The 9,963-nt window shown below is 37.7% G+C and overlaps 1 pseudogene across 1 annotated transcript; it reads left to right on the forward strand.

The window, feature by feature from the left end:
• The first annotated feature begins 2,669 nt into the window (after positions 1 to 2,669).
• LOC128592444 (protein Dr1-like) lies at positions 2,670 to 3,564 on the forward strand (annotated as a pseudogene). Its single transcript, XR_008381869.1, has one exon. The product of XR_008381869.1 is annotated as a protein Dr1-like (transcript).
• The last annotated feature ends 6,399 nt before the right edge of the window (positions 3,565 to 9,963 follow it).

Consider the following 9,963-nt stretch of genomic DNA (forward strand, 5'->3'; position numbering starts at 1 on the left):
CTCTGACTTGATGAAGAAAGGGCTTTTGATAATATCTAGCATTCTTTCATGAAAAGAATACTTAAGAAAATAGGTTTAGGTGGGACATTTATTAAACTGATAGGGGTCCTCTCCAGTAAACCCATAGCCAATATCATGTTGAATAGTGTAAAACAGAAACTATTTCCACTCAGATCTGGAACTAGACAAGGATGCTCACTGTCACCACAGCTATTCCTCATAGTGCTAGAAATCCTAGCCAATGCCATCAGGCAAGAGAAATTCAAGGGTATTCAAATGGGGACAGAGGAGGTCAAGCTCCCACTCTTTGTTGACATGATCTTATACCTGAAAACCTCCAGGGACTCAACTACAAAGCTCTTGGAAGTAATGAATATAGCTGCATCTTAAGATACAAAATCAATACCCACAAATCAGCCTTCATGTGTACCAATACCAGTCAAGCTGAGAATAAAATCAAAGGCCCTATTTCCTTTACAGTAGTGCCAAAGAAAATGAAATTGATGGGAATATATCTAACAAAGGATGTGAAAGATCTCCATAAAGAGAACTATGAAACCCTGAGAAAAGAAATAGCAGAAGATGTTAACAAATGGAAGAACACAACATGCTCATGGCTAGGAAGATCAACATTTTTTAAATGTCCATACTACCCAAAGCTATCCACGGGTGGATTGCAGTGCAATCCCTGCAAAGCACCAATATCAGACTTTGAAGAACTTGAACAAATACTACTCCATTTCATATGGAACAAGAAAAACCCCGAAGAGCCAATACAATTCTTAGAAACAAAAACAAATCTGGAGCCATCATGTTACCAGATTTCAGGTTATACTACAAGCCAAAAGTGATCAAAACAGCATGGTAGTGGCACAAAAATAGAGACATGCATCTATGAATACAATAGAGAAAGTGGAGATGAACCCAGCCACATATCCTCATTTGATCTTTGATAAACCTACAAAAAGCATACCCTAAGGAACAGAATCCCTATTTAACAAATGGTGTGGGAGAACTGCTTAGCCACATGTAGAAGACTGACATTGGACCCACATCTCTGACTATTGACAAAAATTAATTCTCACTGGATGAAAGATTTAAATTTAAGTCACAAAACAATACAAATTCTAGAAGAGTGTGTCAGTAAAATGCTTGAGGATATTGGCCTGAGAAAATATTTCATTAGTAAGAACCCTCCTGGCAATTCCAGCAACATGAAAATTAAATAACTGGGATTTGATCAAGCTGAAAAGTTTCTGCACAACTAAGGGCACCACAGACAAAGCAAACAGACAGCCTTCAGACTGGGAGAAGATTTTTGCATGTATGAAACTGAAAAGGGTCTGATAACTAGAAATCTACACAGAACTCAGATTAATCAACAAGAAAGATAAAAAAAACTCCATTTCTTTTTTTTTTTTTTTTTTGAGACAGAGTCTCACTATGTCGCCCTCAGTAGAGTGCTGTGGGATCACAGCTCACACCAACCTCCAACTCTTGAGCTTACGCTATTCTCTTGCCTCAGCCTCCCAAGTTGCTGAGACTACAGGCACCCACTACAACGCCCAGCTATTTTTGGTTGCAGTTGTCATTGTTGAGCAGGCCCAGGCTGGGCTCGAACCCACCACCCTGGGTTTATGTGGCTGGCACCCATACTGACGGAGCTATGGGCACCAAGCCAACAACTCTATTTCTAAGTGGGCAAGAGACTTGAACATAAATTTCTCTGAAGATGACAGACGAATAGCCAACAAACACATGAAGAAATGCTCATCATCATTAACTATCAGAGAAACGCAAATCAAAACCACCCCGAGATACCACTTAACTCCAGCAAGATTAGCCCACATCACGAAGTACCATATCTAGAGAGGCCAGCATGGATGTGGAGAGAGGGGAACAAACTCCTTCTACACTGCTGACAGGGCTGCAAACTAATACAACCTTTGTGGAAAGAAGTATGGAGAATTCTCAAACAACTGAAAGCAGACCTGCTTGGCCTCTGGAGGGACCACCATGGCCGCCGCTTCGACTTCAACGGTCTGCGTTCGGGCTCAACGGTCACGGCGACCGGCACGTCGACTCTCCCTGTGCCTAGTTCTATCCCTATTCGCTCCCAGGCGGCCACCGCCGTGCCAGCAGCGGCCGCGGCCTGTGACATGTCGTGAGGCGGCGGCGCGGGTGTCTGAGGATGGTTTGGCCCAGGCGGCGGCGGCGGCGGCGGGGGTTCCGGCGCTGCAGACCGGCCGGCTGGTTGTCCGCCCTGAACCGCGGAGAGGCCAGGGCCCCTGTGCCTTGCCTGCGCTCCGACGCCTTTGGGGACCAGTTAGGCGACAGCACCCACCCTCTGGGGAGACAAGCAGGTGGTTTCCCAGCTGCTCAAATCTCCGGACCACCTTGTTCTCCCTTCCCCAAACTGGGCAGTGTTCTCCCCGGAATCCTCAGGCCCCTGCCTTTTCTCCCAACTCACCCTGAATCTCTCACACACTCGGATACTCCCTGCTCTCTCGAGCCCTCTCCCTCCCCCTTCCTCAATTTCTGCACCCTCTTCCCGGAGCACCCTCCACCCCCATCACTCTCCTAGGGCAGCCTTGTGAGAAATCTCTGTGGGCCAGGGGACCAGCGCCTGGGAGCTTTTAAAATTGGGCCACGAGAGGCAGGAAGGTACTATGGCTTCCTCGTCCGGCAACGATGCTGATCTCACTATCCCCAGAGAGGGGATTTATTGCTATCAATATTTATTGCTATCAATAAAATGATTAAAGAGACTCTCCCCAATGTCCGAGTGGCCAACGATGCTCGAGAGCTGGTGGTGAACTGCTGCACTGAATTCATTCACCTTCTATCTTCTGAAGCCAATGAGATTTGCAACAAGTCGGAAAAGAAGACCATTTCACCAGAGCATGTCATACAAGCACTAGAAAGTTTGGGCTTTGGTTCTTACATCACTGAAGTAAAAGAAGTCTTACAAGAATGCAAGACAGTAGCGTTAAAAAGAAGAAAGGTCAGTTCTCGTTTGGAAAACCTTGGCATTCCTGAAGAAGAATTGCTGAGACAGCAGCAAGAATTATTTGCAAAAGCTAGACAACAACAAGCAGAATTGGCCCAACAGGAATGGCTTCAAGTGCAGCAAGCTGCCCAACAAGCCCAGCTTGCTGCTGCCTCAGCCAGTGCATCCAATCAGGCAGGATCTTCTCAGGATGAAGATGAAGATGATGATATCTGAAATTACCAACTGGGTTTCTATTTCCTCTATAGATGTTTTTCTCTGTACAACAAACAGTGAAAGAAATGCTTATCTGCAATTTTGTATGTATCTTGGTGGACTTGCCATTGGTATTCTAGGAATGTCTGCTGTTAAATTTCATCTATTGTGTGCTATACATGTAAAATCTGTCTCTTTGAACTGTTGAAAACTTAAGTTCAGTATAATATCAGTTTTGAATTTGTAATGGTGTTTATGAAATTTTAGATAGCAGTGAGTCCTTTATTTGATCAATAAACAGTGTTACAGAAAACTTCAAGTTTATAAAAATACAGTGAAATTTATACAGAAGCTCTAAATCTGTATTTGCATTTCCTCTTTAGTTTTTTTTTTTTTAAACTAAACAAAAAATTGGGAATTTAAATTATTTGGGGAGGGTGGGAGGTGACTCAGTAGACTTTGGATTAAGTTGGTGAAAAGAGTTTAATCCTAGAATATTTGACCCTTGTCTATATACAGGCAATAAATATATAGGCTCAGATAAATGCACTTGTTTAGAAAATTTCAGAACAAGACATTAAAAACTAGGAAGGAGTATGTTCAGTACTAGTTATATAAATTTGGTGGGCTTTTTTTTTTGTATAAAGGTAAAAACTAAAGTTTTATGGTATAATTCATCTTGAGCTACACTATGGGCATTTCAGAGACTGCCCAGTTTTGAGGACTGTCAGGATTCTTACGGTTTCACTCCAGTTGAGTAATTGTTAATAGTATTACTTGCTTAGTCCATCCATGCTTATGTAGGTGGGACTTGTAAAACAATTGCTTGGGTTCTGTTGGTTTAACTGAAGTTCATGAATTAAACTGAAGTTCATGAAGTTACATCTTTGCTGGGGAAAAGAAATGAAAGTTAATGAGCATGCTTGCTATGAGAGAGGGATTTTTTTTTTTAATTTAACTTGTGGTAATTGTTTATCACATTGCTTTTACATTTTCTTGACTAGATGGCCTTTTGAAATGGCAGCATTGTCTCTCCGTCATAATTGAGTGATAGCTTTAAAAAAGATTGGTTTTGTTTAAGAAAGTGTCATAACTGATCAGCCCTGTATGAAACATAAATATTTTGAACCTGCTTTTTAAAAGAGAGAAGCTTTAATTTGGTTCCATAAATAAAAGTATAGTAGTGATTATAGGACTCCAGAGTGTTGAAGAAATGGCATAGTATTTATATTTTGCAAACAAAGGAAAAGGCATTTAAAATAGTATGAAGTTATGAAGTAAATACATTCCATGTCAATTGCCAAATAATTTAAATTTCTATATTCACCAGGCCCCAAAATAGATTGTGGTTGCCAGGATTCCAATTTTAATTGGAGAGCTAAATAAGTAAATTTTTCTAAGTATTATATTTCTTATAGTCATATTTTGCAGTTTTAGAAAAAGTGAAATATAGGTTTATTATTTCCATGTAACAGAAAGGTTAATTTTGCTGAATGTTTTAAGTTGAAGTTACTTCATGGATGTCATATCCCTGAAGTGCATTTAGACAAGATAGAATTGTTTCTTAAGAACTTTAAGTACCAAAGGTAGTCTAGTCTAGAAAAATAATAAGTTAATAAGTGTTGGCTTTTCTAATTTGTACTGTAACATCCTTATACTTTCAATTTTAAGTATATCTGTTTCTTAAGTAAACAACTTAGATATTTTTCCATACCTTTTTTTTCGATGCAGTGTTCAGGTTAATTAATATTTTACCGCATCTGATAATGTATTATATGTTTGAAGTCTAGTGACTTTTCATTTTGACATTCTTGTGATTTCATATGCTGTATTCTTCAAGCAATAAAATTCTGATGCGTTTTAAAAAAAAAAAAATGAAAGTAGACCTTCCATGTGATCCTGCAATCCCATTACAGAGTATCTATCCAGAAGAACAAAAATCATTCTACCACAAAGACATTTGCCCCAGAATGTTTACTGCAGCTCAATTCATAATTGCCAAGTGGTGGAAGCAACCCAAATGCTGACCAACATATGAATGATTAACAAATTGTGGTATATGTATACCATGCAATGCTATTCAGTGATAAGAAAAGATGGAGATGTTACATCTTTCATGTTGACCTTAATAAAGTATCTCAAGGATGGGAAAAAAAATCCAATGTGTTCAATACTAATATGAAACCAATATATAAACAATTGCATGTTCACACAAAAGATAAAACACAAACCTAGTCTAGCAACGGGTATGGGTAAGTAAAGAGAGAGTATGGGATTGGGAGAGGGAGATTGGCAGAAAGAGGAAGGGTGATTGGTGAGAGCTCACCTAATGTGCACAATGGGAGGATGTTCAGCATGCCTCCGGGGCAGGGGCTCTTCTACAACTTGAACTTTACTGTGGAAGTGAGAACAATATAACCTAAAAATTTGTACCCTCATATTAATTTGAAATAAAAAAGTAATTAAAAATTTTTTATAAAATAATGAAAATCTCAATCTCATATATACACACACATGCTCAAATTACATGTCCATAGCAAGAAAATATTTTTGTTTACAATTATCTTATTATTCCTTTTTCTTTCCGTGTTTTTTTTTTTCAACCAACACTTTACTAAGGTGGGCATGGTAAGATATGGACAGAGAGGAGGCCATCCAAGAAGACTTTGTGACCCAGTGAGTAAGGATCACATTCATGCTTGTCAGACAAGGAAAAGGGATTTAATTAGTAGTTTGAAAATTAAAAGCCCATATTTGTATCTGTACCAGAATGTTTATTGCAGCCAAATTCATAATTGCTAAATCATGGAAGAAGCCCAAGTGCCCATCGACCCACGAATGGACTAGCAAATTGTGGTACATGTATACCATGGAATATTATGCAGCCTTAAAGAAATATGGAGATTTTACCTCTTTCATGTTTACATGGATGGAGCTGGAACATATTCTTCTTAGCAAAGTATCTCAGGAATGGAAGAAAAAGTATCCAATGTACTCAGCCCTACTATGAAGCTAAATCATAGCTTTCACATGAAGACTATAACCCAACTATAGCACAAGACTATGGGGAAAGGGCCAAGGAAGGGGAAGGGAGGGGGGAGGTTTTGGTGGAGGGAGGGTAATGGGTGGGGCCACATCTATGGTGCATCTTAGAATGGGTACAGGCAATTGCACTAATGTACACAGCTATGATTTAACAATAAAAGAAAAAAATAAATAAAAAATAAAAGCCCATGTTTGTAAAATAAAATGTTTTTTAATTGTGTGAAAAATATCAACCTAAATAGAAATATTACATGAATGTTAAATGTCCTAAGTATACATATGACATGATTCTTTATTTAATAAGTCTTACTTTTTAACTCATATTAAATGGCAATCTCATGCCATTCTTCTTATAGTAATCTTCACACAGAAGATACCCAAATAACGTATACACATTTTAAGAAAGAAAAAAGTTGTATCAAACCAGTAATAATATATATTGATAACAAAGAGGAACACAAGTCATGTCAAAATCCTCTTGTAATTGTAGGTGTTAGACGTGATGTATTACAAACTTAATACTTTTTACTTTTCTTAAAATGTCTACACATTTTTCACACCTCTGTAAATATGTTACATTATGCATGTTTATGTGAAGGTATGTATGTGTGTATGCACACATAATCAATTTACTGTTTGCATTTCCAAGTGTATTTTTCCAACAATTATTAGATTTCATTTGTACAGATGGTGATTCTCCTGTCTAATTCCAAAAGCAACAAACAGCATCAGTATTAAATTACAAAGTGTTAAAAAGAAAATATTTCAGCACCATCTGATTTCTATTGATTCACAAACTCTGAGGATATAAGTCCAGTAATTTGTATTTCACCAGATTGGTAATTCATATAGGCATGAAAAGGTTGACAAAAAGCATTGTGCCAAAAACTCCTTAGATAATGGGCAAGTTTAGTGGATATATCTGTTACATAACTGAAATAGAAATTATATTTTAAAATATGCTTAAAGTAGTTTAAAAGGGAAAAGTGATTCCATCATTTCATAAAAACTAAACTATGCAAATGTTAGTAAATCTTAGATGACAAATTAAAAACAGACTCTCACTTTAAAGAGAAAAAGCCAGTAACAGGATAATAGGTGACACCATTGTGGTGCTTACTATCAACGTGCCAGGCATGGTTCTCAGAACTTTTCATAAATATTTAATTTTCACAAAAAAACCCACACAAATTTAACTTGTAAGCAAAATTGATAACCTCCCCTACCTGTATGCAATATTAATTCTCCCGTTTATACCAATACTACCTATAATACATCACTTATTTAGACTCTACTCATGTTAGGTATGAGTATAAAACAAAGATTGACTGTCAAATAAAGATTATTCTGCAAGTCATATAAGGCCGTCATTCATTTGGTCCACAGTACGTACTCACATTTCACCCTCAAAACATCTGCTTTTCATCATAATCTTATTAAAGACCTTTAACTTCTGATGGCCTATAAATACAGGCGTTGGGTAACTTAAATTATCTTAGATGCAATTAATCATATAACTCTAAAGTAGAGAGAGTATCTTGCATTACTTTGTGAGTTCAATGTCCCCTAATTCTGGGACAGGAAAGCAGAAGAATTGGAGTAAGAGGTGGAGATGTCATGATGAAAGCATTTCCTAGATTGAAGGGGGACCACAAGCCAAGAATTATAGGTGGTCTCTGAAAAATGAAAAGGCAAGGAAATAAATTTCACCCTAGTGCTTTCAGAAAAAATACAACCCTTCTAATACCTCAATTGTAACCCAGTGTATTCATCTACTCAGGTGGCCAAAATAAATCACCACAGACCAAAGTGTAAAAACACAGAAATTTATTTTCTCACAGATATAAACGTAGAAATTTGAGATCAAAGTGCCAGAATAGAGGTTTTTGGTGGGCCTCTTTTCCTTATTTGGAGATACACCCCTTCTTGGAGTCTCTTCACGTGGCCTTTCCTTGGTACTTGTACCCTGAGAGTGAGAGGACCCTCTGGTCACCCTTCCATGAGCACAGTAACCTTCCGTGATCAGGGGTGCATCCTTATGACCTCAATTAACCTTAATTACTTCCGTAGAGGCTCTATCTCCAAACACAGTCAAACTGGAGGTTGGAGCTTTAATATGTGAATTTTGAAAAGGGGGGACACAAACATTTACTCCAACACCCTGTAAGACTCATTTCAGACTTTTGACCTTAAGAGGTACAAATTAAAAAAATTTGTGTTCCTTAAGCAACTAAGTTTGTGGTCATTTCTTATATAACAATAGAAAACTAATATGGATTTTAATACAATAGTCCTGCCTTATCTGCAGTTCTGCTTTCCATAGTTTCGGTACCCAAATGGCCAACCAAGCTCACAAAAAGTTAAGTGAAAAGTTCCAGAAATAAACAATTCATAAATTTAAAATCACATGCTGTTCTGAGTTGCTTGATGAAAACTCATGCTACCCTGTCTGATAAATTAATAAGCTTTTTGTCCAAGGGGAAAAGTTCTTGACTAAATAAGGAGAGAAAAAAGGTGTATGTTGATGTCATGATCTTTGATAATAATAAATCTTCTATCAATGATGTGGTGAAAAAGGAAAAAAAATTCATGCTAAGTTTGTCACACCTCAAACTGCAAAAATCATGGCTACCGTGCATGTTAAGTGCTTAGTTAAGATGTCAAAGGCATTAAATTTGGAGGTAGAATATAAGAATCAGAAACATCTTCCAATTGGTGACAACATGTAGTGCCAGGAATCACTAAGTCAGTACAAAGACTTCAGAAAGGGATCCCCTCAAACGAGTGATATGAAGTCATTTAATACCAGTAATTGGTGGTCACATAGATTCAGGAATAGCAGTGGACTGAAAAAGGTAAAGAGTTCACAAGCTGATTAAGGAGAAAAAATGCAAGTCAAAGCACATCTTCAATCGTAAGGGAACCAAGGTCATCTGAACGAGGATCTCCAATTGAACTCACATTCATAAAAGTGTAAAAAGGAATCAGGGGATAACATACAGAAGGACAGATTAACTCTCATACTATGTCAGCAAGGCAGACATAGAGTTTGGCACTATCTACTACTTCAGGAATGTTCTGAATGTCTTGGATATATCCTATGCAGATTAGGAGGGGAAAATGTATGTGGAAATGGGTTGCTACTGTTAACAAACACGTAAAAACGTGGAATAGTTTTAGAATTTGGCAATAGACAAGGCTGGAGGAATTCTGAGAAGTGTGATAGAAAAAGTATAGATTGCCTTGAACTGATCATTCATGGAAATATGAATGTTAACAACTCTACTACTCAGTACTCATAAGCGAAGATCACAGACACAATTAAATACTATCTTAGAGAATATCTGCATCATCCTGAACAGACTGATGGCAGAAATATAGTTAAAGGAACTGAAGATAAGAACTCAGATCAATATTAAGAACATCTTACTGGAAGCTACAGGAGAAGAAATCTTTGTAAAATAATGAAAGAAAACAAAGCTAAGTTTTGTCTTGCAAAATCAGTCCTGTAAATATAAAATTAGAATTTCACATTTTTTTTTTTTTTTTTTTGAGACAGAGTCTCAAGCTGTCACCCTGGGTAGAGTGCTATGGCATCATAGCTCACAGTAACTTCCAACTCTTGGGCTCAAGTTATGATCCTCTTGCCTCAACTTTTCTATTTATAGTAGAGAGAGGGTCTCACTCGTGCTCAGGCTGGTCTCAAACCTGTG

Source organism: Nycticebus coucang, chromosome 8 (assembly GCF_027406575.1).
Source record: "Nycticebus coucang isolate mNycCou1 chromosome 8, mNycCou1.pri, whole genome shotgun sequence".
Lineage (NCBI taxonomy): Eukaryota > Metazoa > Chordata > Mammalia > Primates > Lorisidae > Nycticebus > Nycticebus coucang.